Below are 14,304 nucleotides of genomic sequence, written 5' to 3'. Positions count from 1 at the left end.
ATTACATGGTCAGATGGGTGGCAAATTGGCTTAGGGATCGCACCCAGAGAGTGGTGGTGGATGGGTCAATATTGACCTGGAAAGATGTGGGCAGTGGAGTCCCACAAGCCTTGGTCCTCGGACCGGTGCTATTCAACGTCTTCATCAGTGACTTGGATGAGGGCACGGAGAGCACCCTATCTAAGTTTGCAGATGATACCAAATTGTGGCAAAGTTAACACACACCAGAGAGTAGGGAACAGGTCCAGGCAGACCTGGACAGGTTGGAAAATTGGGAAGAATGAAACAGGATGAAGTTCAGCAAAGACAAGTGCAAAGTGCTGCACCTGGGCAAAAAGAACCACCAATACACTTACAGGCTGGGGTAAGACCTTCTCAGCAGCACAGCAGCGGAAAGGAATTTTGAAGTCACCTACTCCAAGACGAACATGAGTCATCAATGTGATGAACTGATCAACAAAGCTAACCACACTTTATCATGCATTAGCAGATGCACGATGAACAGGTCCAGGGAGGTGATGCTTCCCATCTATGCAGCACTGGTCAGGCCACAACTGAAGTATTGCATCCAGTTTGGGGCACTGCATTTCAAGAGGGATGCAGAGAATCTTGAGAGGGTTCAGAGGCGGCCACTCGTATGGCCTGCAGGCAAGGCCCTGTGAGGAGAGACTGAGGGACCTAGATCTCTTCAGCCTTCGCAAGAGAAGGCCAAGAGGTGATCTTGTGGCTGCCTATAAATTCATCAGGGGAGGGCATCAGGGCATCCACTCCCTGGAGTAACCAGGAACAATTACCACAAATTGACGGAGAGAGATTCAGGTTGGACATTAGAAAGAACTTCTTTATAGTAAGGGTTGCCAGAATCTGGAATGGGCTTCCAAGGGAGTTGGTGCTCTCTCCTGCCTTGGGGGTCTTCAAGAAGAGACTGGACAAGCACCTACCTGGGCTCATCTGACCCCAGCGCTCTTTCCTGCCCAGGGCAGGGGGTCAGACTTGATGACCCACTGAGGTCCCTTCCGACTCTAACGTTTATGAATCTATGAACTGGTCTTATTTAGTCTGCAGAAAAGAAGACTGAGAGGGGATTTGATAGCACCCGTTAACTATCTGAAGGGTGGCTCCAAAGATGATGGAGCTAGACTGTTTTCAGCTGTGAAAGATGACAAAACAAGAAGCAATGGTTTCACGTTGCAGCAAGGGAGGTTTAAGTTAGATATTAGGAAAAACTCTCTCACTATGAGGGTGGTGAAGCACTGCAACAGGTTACCTAGAGAGGTGGTGGAATCTCCATCCTTGGAGGCTTTTAAAGCCCGGCTTGACAAAGCCGGGCTTTAATGATCTAGTTGAGGCTGGTCCTACTTTTAGCAGGGGGTTGGACTAGATGATCTCCTGAAGTCCCTTCAACCTTAATTTTCTATTGACATTTATACACATACATTTTCATTCCCAGATGTACTAGAGATCTGGTGCACACAAGCTGACGCACATGGCGCTGCAGTGCTTGCAGTTGCATAAGCAGCAAAATGCATGTCAGCGCAGAGAAAATGGCAGCAGTGCACTTTTGAACTAAAACACCTTCTCTGTATTTTTGTTCAAAAGGAGACCACCACCATTTTCTGTGTGCTGATGCACATTTTGCTGCTTATACAACTGCAAGTGACACAACGCCAGGCACTTTTCAAAGTGCCCAGTGCTGTAGTGCTAGCATATGTAAAAATACCCTATGATTCTGATTGGCCTGTTGAAGCTGCACATCTGCATACTGATGTGGTCACTTGGGGTGTTAGTGGCAGGTGAATGCTTGGGTGCCCCACTGAGGTGGGTGGGAATGGTTTTTCTTTTGCACAATTTCCCTTTTTTTCAGGTTTACATTCTTACAAGAAAACAGACCTGAGGCCCCTTAGCTTTGAGTGAGTGGGTCTCTAAAGCAGCATGGCTCCTTTTAATCTGAGGGATCTCACAGTAATTGGCAGCACCCGCAAGGGGACTTTCAGGAAGGGATGTGTGGCAGAGACATAGTAGCAGCTGAGCAACACAGTGGCAGCACAGATCCAAAAGCAAAGAGAAGTCCCACGTGCAACTGGGATTGCAGGGAACTTCAGAAAGAGGCAGGCAGCAGGGAACAATTTATACTGGAATTTCGTCTTCCAAACCACCATAGTGGATGCTTCAGAGCCTGCTTGGGAGCAAAACCAAGTTGTCCTGGTAGAGCTCTGTAAGGGGAGGACCTGAAACTGCAGTAGCAGGGGATGTTCGAGTCCTTGTGACTAAGTGGTGCATGGGGAGGCCTGGGACAGGAATAACCAGGAGAACATGGGTTGAGACTGACTGGTCTCTACAGAGTTTAGAGCCCCAAAAGCTCTTGGCCCCATGTGCTCAGATTTCTATGCTCTTGCCTTGGTTTGTCACTCTGGACACTTTAGATAAAGAGATACATCCTGGCACTGGCAGGGTGAGGGAGGAGAAGGGGGCAGGGATACTGCACGCCTGGGCTCTTGTTACAAGCAGCTTTGCATTATTATAATCCCCCTGCAGGAACAATGCGGTGCCTTTGATCTACTAACAAACTGCAATCAGGGCCCTGATGAGCTTTTCTAACTGGACTATTTCCCGACAAAAGGCAGCTGGGGCCTCCTGCATAATAAACAGGCTGGCAAAGTCAAGATGACAGAGTCCTCTCACTCACTCACTCAGAAGTAGAGAGAGATAAAAGTAAGCTCGCAAAGAGCCTGTTGTTTCCCAACCCAGACCCGTAAGTTTTCTGCACACAAAAAAGAGAGGTGCTGATTGCAGGCCTGGGGTACACTAGGCCTGCAGAGAGTAAGCCTAAAGAGTAGAGGCCCAGGGGGTGGCCTGGTAAAACATCAGGAATCTAACCCATTAACCTGCATATGGTCAACATCCCTGCAAGGTTTAGATGCAACAGAAAAGACATGGAGATCAACCAGTTCATCTAGGTCTTCCTGCACAATCTCCAGGACTTTTCCATTGCCCAAGTTATTCCCTGTGCTTCCCATCACCTTTAGCTGCACTCCCGTGCATCAGACTGGAAAATTTCTCCCCTGCAACCCTCTCCCTGCTCTGGACTGAGCTTCTGTCTGGTTGATTTGGAAAGAATCCCTTCCAAAACTGGGCACAGCAGCAGAGAGTTGACAAGAATTACTCCACCTGACTGCCCAGAGACAAGAGTCCCTCATTGATGCTGCTGCTGTTTTGTGCCCATGCAGCCATGCTCTCTTGGCAGATGCTGACTGGGTGAGGAGGTGCCAGGGCTGACAGCATATGACATGAACACATTTGAGTTTAGCAGATTGGATTTCTCTTTGGCAAGGACAACCGACTTGCGTAGCACAGAAACACACAAAAAAGAAAAGCGCTATTAATAAGCCTCCCTGAGTGACAGTGAAACCTCTGGATTATGCCTGCAGCCTCCTCACCATCAGGACACTGCGGGGACCTGAGGCCAAGGCCTGGGAGCTTGTTCAAGGAATTCACTCCAACGCCTCTCTCAGTTCGCATTCCACTGCTTCCCCGCAGTTCCTGTTTCCACAGAAATCAGCTATTCCTTCATCCTGAAGTCACTCGAGCTTACTCCCCCCCATGTGCAGCGCTAAGTTGACTCCTTGTCTGCCAAGAGGCTGGCTGTGCCACCCCCCTCCTGCTCACAGGCCCTGGCTGCTAGTTTCCTCCTCTCCAACCTCCCCACCCCTTAGCTGGGCTGGATTCTGCCACTTACTACTTCACACATTCAATGAAGAGTGATCCACGCCCTTCCCGTCAGCCCTACGTTCGGCTCTGCAGTGAGCCAGGTGCATGGGGGAGATTGCACTTCCCCATGAAGGATCATTCAGTGGCCGGTGGCAGGGACCAGATAAGCTGGACCAAGAACTTGATATGGTACAGGCAGTTCGATGCACCTGTGAAGGGAGCAGCTGTCTGGGAGCATCTGAGCCCTGTGTGGTTTGCTTCTAGCTGAACTTTTCTCCAACTGTAACCTGTCACCCACCATCCAGGTAACAGAGCCAGAAACTCCCTAATGGGGCTGTTCAGTGAGGACAAGGGACCACTGAAGGGCCCATTCTCAGTCTGAGAATAAGGTGTCAACTGACAGGCCAAGCCAGGGAACATGAAGAATAAAATGCACACACCTCTGAGTGTGCAACCGATTGATCCCACAGGGCGGCCCACCCTCAGCAGTCCTAGCAAAGGGGGTGAAGCTCTTTGGGCAAGAGGATTCTACCAGGGTTTTCCGAGTATGGACTAACGTTCAGCAGAGCACTTGTCCTGTCTGCTGACTCTCCCCCTTGTTGTGATGCAGCTTGATCTTCCTTATCATTCACCGCTGCAGACAGGGCACAAATAATCTGACAGGCAATGGCCGCTGCTCACAAGAGGAAGAAACCAGGCACACTGAGCTCTCAACAGCTCCTAAAAGCTTATCAAGCTTTCAAAGGGTGCTCAGCACTTTTCAGGATGAGGCCCTCAATGAGAAGCAGTTGATCTGCCATTCTGCAAAGGGGAGTGGCTGGTGAGATAGAAGCAGGTCTGTGTGTCCCACCGCTGGTGCTGACAAAGCAGGGGTTCTTGGTCTCGCTGGCCTCTGGCCTTGACAAGCAAAATGAGGAATAACTGCAGAACAAAGGAGCTGAGGGGGTTCACTACTAGGTGTGGTTTCATAGTTTGTAGGGTCAGAAGGGACCTGAGCAGATCATCAAAGTCTGACCCCCTACCATGGCAGGAAAGAGTACTGGGGTCAAAGGACCCCGGCAAGGTGTTCATTTAGCCTCCTCTTAAAGACCCCCAGGGTAGGAGCCAGCACCACCTCGCTTGGAAGTTGGTTCCAGATCCTAGACACCTTGACAGTCAAGTACTGCCTCCTGATGTCTGGTCTGAATCTACCCTCTGCCAGCTTGTGACCGGTATTTCTAGTCACACCTGGTAGTGCTCGGGGGAACAGGGACTCCCCCATTGCCTGCTGCTCCCCTCTGACTAGTTTGTAAACAGACACTAGATTCCCCTTCAGGCTTCTCTTGTGGAGGCTGAACAGGTTCAGGTCCCGTAGCCTCTCCTCGTAGGGTCTGCCCTGCTGCCCCCGATCATGCGAGTGGCCCTCCTCTGGACCCTCTCCATGTTGTCCACATCCCTCTTGAAGTGCAGTGCCCAGAACTGGACGCAGTACTCCAACTGTGGCCTGACCAGTGCCGCATAGAGGGGGAGGATCACTTCCTTGAACCTGCTCGTGATGCAACTGTGGATGCATGACAAGGTGCGGTTGGCCTTCCTGACTGTATCCTCACACTGCCAGCCCATGTTCATCTTGGCATCAATGATGACTCCAAGATCCTTTTCTGCCTCTGCACTGACGAGAAGGGAGTTCCCCAGCCTGTAGGTATGGTGCTGGTTCTTCCTCCCCAGGTGCATCGCCTTGTACTTGTCAGGGTTGAAACCCATCCTGTTCTCATCCGCCCACCCCTGTAACCTGTCTAGGTTCGATTGCAGCCTATACCTCCCTTCTAGCATGCCCACATCCCCCCACATCTTAGTGTCATCTGCGAATTTGAACAGGGTGCTTTTTACCCCCTTGTCCAAGTCACTGATGATGTTGAACAGTGCGGGCCTGTGGACCGAACCCTGGGGAACCCCACTGCCCACATCCCTCCAGGTCGGAAATGACCCATCCACCACCACTCTCTGCAGCCCTCCAGCCAGTTAGCAACCCATTTTACTGTGTAGGTGTTGATGCCACAGTTCCCTAGTTTTTTTTTGAATGAGAATGGGGTGAGAGACAGTGTCGAAGGCCTTCCGAAAGTCCAGAAAGACTAAGTCCACTGCTACCCCTGTGTCTAAGGATTTTGTGACCTGGTCATAGAAGGCCACCAGGTTGGTCTGACAGGACCTGCTTCTAATGAACCCGTGTTGGTTGCCCCTAAACATAATCTCCCCTGCTGGCCCCTTGTGGACATGCGCCATGATCATTCTCTCAAAAAGCTTCCCCAGGATCGAGGTAAGACTAACTGGCCCATAGTTTCCTGGGTCCTCCTTCCTCCCTTTTTTGAAAATGGGAACCACATTGGCCCTTTTCCAGTCCTCTGGCACCACACCAGAGCACCACGAGTGCTTGTAAAACCATGCCAAGGGTCCCGCAATGACCTCTGCTAAATCCCTCAGCATTCTGGGGTGGAGTTCGTCAGGACCAGCTGATTTAAATCCATCCAGTCCCTCCAGGAGTTCCCTGATTAGATCCTCACTGACTCTAGGTTGTATCCTACTTTAAGCTTCATTCATCTGATGAACTGCAACAAGTACCAGCTCCTGTGGTGGGATGCAGCTGCTTGCGCTTAAGGTTCTTGCCTCCAGTCAAGAGTGCCATTATCACCCAGTCAATATATGGGCTTCTTTTTCCACCCCCCATGGCCTGTTTTTTCGCTCATAGGCCAGATGCAGCCCAGAAAAGTTCCAGCTGTATGATCTCTCTGGCTCCTGCAAGGGGAAGGATCATTGCAGCTGAGCAAGCCTTGCCCAGCAAGAGGCAGAACCTGGAGCCCACACAAACGATATAAACGCCATAGGTCTCTGCTCATTAGCCCCACTGATAACCTCCCATTCCCTCCACTCTGCCCAGGGGCCTTTCAAACCACCAGACAGACAAGGCTCCAGCATAATGTAGGCATGCCCGAGAACAGGCTGGCTGTGTGCAATACAGAAAGCAGCACACGGCTTCCCCACAGCCCAGACAGCTATCTGCACTTGAAGGTCATCATGTCCTGCAAAGGTCTCTCTGGGGGTGGCAGCTCTGAATCACTTTGCACAGTGATCCAGGCCTGAATACCCAGGGAGACAAAGTTGCAGCAAATATGCCAGCTACAGCCATTCTCGACATGCAAGCTTGGACCCAAGTGATCGTTTGCTCAGTCAGCACAGGAAATGGAGCTCAGCACAAGCAGGTCAAACAGTTCAGGCACTAAAGGGCAATGGCCAATTATTCCTGGATCAGACTTTCAGCTGAGGAGAGACTCCCCTCATATGCTTACTTCAGGAGACAGGAATGTCATGGTGCACACACTGGAAATCACAGTTCCCAGCAGCCCTCCACACAAAAGGGCACTGCTATGGGATTACGGCCAATCTCTGAAGGCCAGAGGATAGGTTGCATGGGGTACAGGACTGGGAAAAAGATGCACCTTTGACCTTCAGTGCCGTAATCCCAATCCCCACCCAACTTTAAATGTTCAGTGCCAGAAGGTAGGGTTTACACTCCCACACGAAATGGCGCAGCCAGCCAACCAGCAAACCCTGCTGCTAGTAAAGACACATAACAGCATGAACATTACTGATATTCCCCCGACCCACAAAAGGGTAAATAGTAATCTTCTTTCCCAACCCATAGGAAACTGGCTGAGTCCTCCCACTTGCCAAACTCCTTGTCATTCCATTCCTGCTTACTAATAGACTTGTGCTGCTTATTATCCCAACCTCAGCCTGAAGCCATTCACCCCAATGAAGCACTCATCAATACAGCCCTCTCTTTCCCAGCTCTGGCTTTGCCCAGTCTCATCATATCCTGGAGTCTCATTTTATAATGGCCCCTAGCAAAATGCCTATTCCTCATCTTGGCCATGTTCATCATCCTACAGCTTCACTTTCTGGTGTATGAAGTGGGTTGGTAGGGATGGGAGCAGAACACAGCCCAGAAGCCTGGGGGGGGGGGGGGCCAGAGTTGGGGTGGCTTGCTCTCTGGCCTGTACTGCTGTCTAGGGTTCATCTTAAAGTGGCTGTCTAGAGATCCAAAGCATATGAGCTGCTCTTGTCCCACTCACTCTTTGCCCTCACAGCAGGTCCATCTCAGTTGAGTGGTGCATAGCAGACTGCTGAAGTAGCTGAGTTTGGGTACTCAGACAACAGAAGCCAGACTATGTTAGGTGTCCCTCTCAGGACCCAAGAGAAGTCCAGGTAAACAGTACCAGCTAAATAACACCTTTCTCGTAATCAAGACAAAGTCCAAAGAGTGTTGAACACCCCCAAGCCTCTGGGCCCTCCTCAGATACACCCTGATGTTCCCCACATCAAAATCTTCTTGCCCTCCTGTAGTAAGGACTTGACTCACAGGAATGGTAGAGAGAAACTTGCACGTTAACTTCCCCAGATGCCCAAACCCTCTAGGTTTCACTGCTACTGCTACACCCACACTCCCTCCTTACTGCTAGCCACTTGAAGGGGGAAGGGACATGTACTGGACATCTCCAGTAATGCTGTTACAAAGGTATTCTGCATGGGACTCCTTACAAGTCTTGTTTGGGGTCTGCTTCAAGGTACAGACAGAATAACTGAATTTGCTGGTAACATTAACTCTAGAAGTCATAACAAAGGCAGGGGAACCAAGACACTAAGTTACAGCACCTCAAACAGGAAATCTGTCAAAATTAAGGAACTGGCTCCTGTATTTATAGTTCCTATTTTAACAGACTTCAAGCTGGAGCTGTGCGTTTCTTATGAGGCTCCTTAAGGGACAGAACCATCACCAACAGCCAAACAGCTTTCCATGAAAGTTACTGCCACACAGATTGAGAAAAACTGTTGACTGCAACATCACTGAAGTGTGGATTTGAATCTACTAGGGAAAACAAGCTCTTTCAGCAGTTTCCCAAAGAACCCACAAGCATTGAGGAGAGAGATGATAAAACTTCGCTTCTTCTGAAAGAATCGGCCACCGTTAATAAGCTGGACATCGTAGTTGCTTTAAGAGCAATATTTTTGGCTTCTCCTTTAGTGTTCAGTATGGAGATTTAATAAATAAATGCATCCCTTTTTCACTATCTTTTAAGGACAGATCTCACTGAGTCGATCCGTGTAACTTCTAGCCTTTGTTTCTTGTCAGACAGCAATAAAAAGTAACCAATATGCAACTCTAAAAATAAAAAAAACCCCAGAACTCACATACACGCACACTCTGGCTCTTTCCTGCAAAAAAGGAGTGCGTTTTTTTTTTTTTTTTTACATGCAGACAGCACCATCACTATAAAACCCTAGTGCAGCCAAGATACAGGAAATCTAGGCTAGTTACTTCAGCTAAACCTTGAGTTACAGGATTCTCCTTGCTAGTTATACAGAAGGTGCTGACAGATGAATTCGTCACTGTGAAGTGAAAGGAGGGTACAGATTTACTGTGTATAACCTGCTTTGAGGCAACTGCCTGTTACGTGTTCTTCCCCCACAAAAAAAAGAAAGCCAATCTGCAGTAGCGTAGCCATCCGTGAAACAATCATAGCAGCATACACAGACAGTTACCATAGAAGAACTAACGTGCAGTAAAACCACACCTCCGTTCGTGTCACGGTAACTGGTTCACAGAGGCATAACTATCAATTTTAGTGCCCTGGGCAAAACTTCTCTGCGGAGGCATGGTGTTGAGCGGTCGAGAACAGGGAGAGTTTGGGGGGAGGGCTTACCTGCCCCCAAGTCCCAAAGATCCCCACTGCTCCTGCCCTGTCCCACATCCAACTCCTATGGCCAGATGGCATGGGACTGTTCCTGCTACAGCAAAGACACTGGAGTGAGGGGGTGCCCTCCTAGTGTCTAAGTAGGCAACCCAAGCTAGTGTTCCTTTTGCCATCTAGTTATGCTACTGCTAGTTCATTCACCCTCTCCTAAAGTAAAAACTCTGTCCCACTGGGATTCTATGTTGAGAGTGCCATCTCCATATCATACACATTTTGGGTTTTTTATACTGGTGAAGACAGCCACTTAGGGTCTTCTTAAAAGCACAAAAACAAAGAAAACAGGTGACCACAACAGACCAACTGGGTTGGTGACAAGCAACGCTTGCAACATGCCAACTCACTAGCTGTGGCTGTAAGAGGCGAGTTACCTGGCAGAGGTAGATTTGAGCACAACTGTAGAAGTCTTGTTGGTTTCTTACAGGCGTTTGTCCCATAGACGGGATAGATAAAGTTCAGTGGGTTAGAACTGAATGAGGGACTCCCCATTATTGAGATCTTTTCTATGTGACACAGGCAAAGCATGCAGACTAAGGCAAAGGGGGATTTCTCCCACCTCCCCTTCAAGGGGGACCTGAATTCATTCAGGTCCTGTAGGACAGAATGAAAGCTGGTAATGGAAGAGGCAGAAACTAGCTAGAAGTATTACTGACCACCCCATCATTTACTTGTCAGTCATCGGTGTGGCACCCCAATCCATGCTCAGAGCTGCTACAAGATCTTCTGGTCCCAAATCTGCTCCACTGTGTTCTTCATGCACACCCAGGCATCCTGACCCCCTTCCAGCCTGACACAGGACCTCAGACAGTTGCAAATAAGAACTATTGTTTCCTTGCTCTTCTCTTTCTACGTGTCCTATCTGATGCAATGCCCACATCTATTCACCATCTCTGAAGAGCACTGCTCACATGCACGCAGCCTCAGTGTGATAGCGTGCTGTTTCCCAAGAGCACACGCATGCTGTTCACCACCTCTGCTGCAACCCACAGGCAGGCCTCAGTCCATTTAAACAGGACCCAAACTGACTGACTGAGATCAAGATTTGCCACTTCAATGCCCTCAGAAGTATTCCTGTGACCCCTCTTTCCTCACCCCCCGCCCCAAGTTCCCTGATTTTTCCACACTTCATTGACAAGGACAGTGTTTTTTCTCAATTTAAAAAAAAAGTCCTTTGATGCATTCACAACACCATCAGTGAAGCCTCAAGCTAACGTGCAAGATCCAGAAAGCAAGACTGACAAATCTGGTTCAATTATCCCAAACTGAACAAAGTGAGCCAGCAGCATCAACAGCGGGAGAAGTCTATTTGGTTTCTGTTTTAATCATGTCAAGTGTTGCTAAGACTTTCAGAGAGGAAAGACAGTAGCACTTCTTAGCTATCAAAGTGCCCTCTGCAGACTTACATGCATAAAAGCACAACAAAACAATGCAAGAGTTACGGGAACGCTGAGGCCAGAGATGCAGGTCAGGAGAAGGCTAACTTAGTCTGACCCAAGTTTTATTTAGCAGATTCCAGTGTCCTCCCTCAGGACTGACCCTTTCTTCCACTACATACAGTTCCATATCTCACAGAGAAGAACACAGACCAAGTTTACCAAAGGGACCCATTATTTACAGTCAGGCCCGTGTCTCAGTTGTTTGATCACAGCAGCCTGTCCAGGCCCTGGAATTTTCCCTTAGCAGGCCTGATGCAAGCAAAGCTCTATGGCCGGGTCTCATGCAAAGGTTTATACTGCTGAGACAGTCCCCTATTAGGCGGAGGCAGTGAAATCCACAGAAAGGTGGCACGGACCCATGAAACAGCATGTAGACAACACTAGTACTTCCTAGTGGGCAATCTGGAAAGACTGAGCAAAACATGCATAGGGAAAGCAGCAGAACCTCAGTCTCACAGTTTCAAACATTCTGGAAATCAAAGTCTTCCTCCTAGAGATGCAGAACAAGAAGAGCTCCTGCTAGCTCCTCAGAGAACCAGAGTGGAATAAGGAAACTGCTCACTAATGCTAGAGGGAAGGAAGCTGCAAAGAGCCCAGAAGCCATTGTCCCGCCCTCCCAAACTATTCAGAGGATGAACTCCTTGCAAGACTTGGATCATCAGGGTGGGGGTGGAGGTTTTCTTAGGGATCCAAGTCCCTGGCACAGAACAACTTCCACTTTATTACTTCCAGGGCCCCATCCTGTGCTGCGTGTGCTGGGGGACAGCCAGTGATGAAGGGACAGGCAGGCAGCGCTGCTTGAAATGTGTCCCCCACAGGAAAACTGAGTCTCCGATCCCCCATAGGTAAACACATGGCCATGTGGCAAGGAGCCACAGGTACCAGTTAACGCTTGCCAGAGGCCATGACTCTGAGTCCCCACATACCGACATTCCAGAAACTGGCAGCACAACAGGACAGCACTGACTTACCCGCTTCTGCAACACAAACCAGCCCAGCAAGGACTGGGCTGAGGAGCTCCAAGATCACTCTGGGATCTGCCTGTCCCCAGTCCAACCTCCCTGCCTTTTAACCAGCATGGTGGCATGAGGTGCTCCCTCAGACTGTACCAAAGAGCCAGAGTGATTCCCTCCCCACTTTCCCCCACAGCCCCTTGCTTCCTCCCAATCTCCCTCCCCACCACAAAAGCACACAAATGAAAGAAGTGAAACATGGGGAGAGCATGAGGAGTGCGAGGAGGAAGGGGAAAGGACAAGGAAAAGCCCTTGTGACCTGATCTGCCACGGGGAAGCCGAGTTCCTGCAGGTGAAGTGCAGAAGGTAGTGGCTGCGAAGGAGCAGAGTGCCAGCCCTCGCAGATTAAGTCCTAGTTTGGAGAGTAAGAGCTCTGTTTATGCCTCCGCCTCCTCCCCACGCTGCAAGCCGTGACAGCGGTAGTTAAAATAACCAACTGCACTTCCTCTTCAAGCAGCCTGGCTGCAGGCTCTCTCCCAGATAGGGAGAGAGATAGAGAGAGCCACACACATACCGAGTCCCTCGCTGCCTCCTTCCTATAGGAACCCACACAGCACCCCGAAGTACACACACCCCAGGGCAGTGTTTTACTGCCTGACGAGCTCTTCAGTGATGCTGATGTGTAAGGGAGACCATGTTCTCAGTTGTGTGCTTGTGTGGACAGGGTTGTGGGGGGCAAAAGACACAATTTACCTGGGATAGGACTGCTACCACATCCATTTGCCATTACTGTCAACTTCTGATCCAATGGCAGGTTGCCACATATGCCCACTAGACACCCACTGCTCATACTTGCCCACATAAATGCCCCCCAAACACACATAGCCAAAGGCTGCAGACAGCCTGGTACTGACTGAGATGAGATAGCTGTTCTCAGCTCCCAGAACTAGTGTCCCTGCTTTCAGTCATGACAATGACACTCCTGTGCTCACCACTCTCCCAGTCCAGCTCCTCCCCTTTATGAACAGCTTCAGTTGCATGCTTCCATCCTACAGGGGTATAGGTTGTAGCTGTGTTGGTCTAAGGACATAGGCAATCCAGGTTCTTTAGGTAAATCTGTTATCTTTTATTAGACCAACTCAAATAGCTGGAAACAATTCTTCTTTGCAAGCTTTCGGGTATAAATACCCTTTGTCAGGCTGAGGAAGCATCTGCAGTTGGTGTGTGCTCTTAGCTTCCTCAGCCTGACAAAGGGTATTTATACCTGAAAGTTTGCAAAGAAGAATTTTTCCAACTATTTGAGTTGGTCTAATAAAAGGCATCAGATTTATCCAAAGAACCTTGTCTGCCTCCCTCATACAGGGGCACTCCATTCCCTGGGAGGGATACTCTCTGAGGTACAGGAACAGAACAATGTTCACCCCAGCTGAGCTCCTGCCCAGATCTCTCTAGCATAGTGATTCCCAAGCGCAGTTTTACGAGATCCTTTGTAGGGTGCCACAGGTTGCGAGGAAGTAAGCACAGGCTCTTCCCTGCCCAACTGCCCCTCCTCTCCTCTCTCCTGGTTTCCTGGGCCTGCAAGAGGAAGTCAGCACTGTAATAAGTGTTTGAAATGGGGTCCTGCTTAATTCACAATAGTTATGGAGAGGTCCTTTGGGTCTAAAAAAGGTTGAGAAACACTGCTGTAACACAAGAATTACACTGAGGAGGCGCCTCCCCATGTGCCAAGAGCTTACGTTGTATTTGGATGCAAATCACAGAGGAGCCCCCAACCCCAATACACACAGCGAACCACCATGTGCTGTAGGCTAGCAGAGAACAAGGAACACCTTTGAGGCCTCTGCAACACAACAGAAGGGTGCGCACACCCCATACTTCCTTCACAACCTACACCATTTTGCACCTATATTTTGCAGAGTGCAAATGTCCCCTCCTGAGCCTGGGCAACATAGGACAGGAGTAGAAGAGAGGCACAGCTACCAAGTGATCCAATCATTTTTTTTTTTTTATTAAACAGAATTCTGCACTCCTGAACTCCTCTGAATTGACAGTCCTGGAGACAGAGACCTGTGCTTTCCCACAGAACAGGTGGGGAGACCCATTAATCCACTTCACACAGGCCAAAGAACAAGCATCAGAGATGGGACCAATCTTTAGGCTTATACCAGATAACAATCAGTGTCCCAAAAAGGAAAGATTCTGTAAAGCCCATTCTCCAATCCTGTGATCTAGCCAATTCTCCTGACCTCCTGGGTCCAGGGTGGAACTAGCACCTCTGAAGCAAGGCCTTGCCTACCTATGGGTATTTGGCTGGGCCTGCCAGATGCTAGGATTCTCCCTGGATCCTGTACAACTGTTATCATACTTGTATCCTCACCTGAATGCTTCACTCATCAGTCCATGGTATCCAGGAAGTCTTTC

General features: G+C 49.4%; 1 protein-coding gene and 1 pseudogene across 3 annotated transcripts in view; one reads left to right on the top strand and one right to left on the bottom strand.

Moving 5' to 3' along the window:
• The window catches only part of DGKZ (diacylglycerol kinase zeta), an 81,412-nt gene that overhangs the window by 49,717 nt on the left and 17,391 nt on the right, over positions 1 to 14,304 (bottom strand). For 2 of the 3 annotated variants that reach the window (XM_090033042.1, XM_090033043.1), the window contains exon 1: positions 12,203 to 12,273. The exons of the other annotated variant lie outside the window; for it this stretch is intronic. The gene's annotated coding sequence lies outside the window, so the exon portion shown is untranslated. Of the gene's footprint in view, positions 1 to 12,202; positions 12,274 to 14,304 lie in introns of those variants that run through there. 3 annotated transcript variants of the gene reach the window in all.
• Positions 8,270 to 8,787, top strand: LOC149871720 (large ribosomal subunit protein mL41B-like; annotated as a pseudogene).

The sequence above is a fragment of the Crocodylus siamensis genome, chromosome 2 (genome assembly GCF_052110815.1).
Source record: "Crocodylus siamensis isolate JL-2025a chromosome 2, ASM5211081v1, whole genome shotgun sequence".
Classification (NCBI taxonomy): domain Eukaryota; kingdom Metazoa; phylum Chordata; order Crocodylia; family Crocodylidae; genus Crocodylus; species Crocodylus siamensis.
This window is presented reverse-complemented; position numbering and strand designations above follow the sequence as displayed.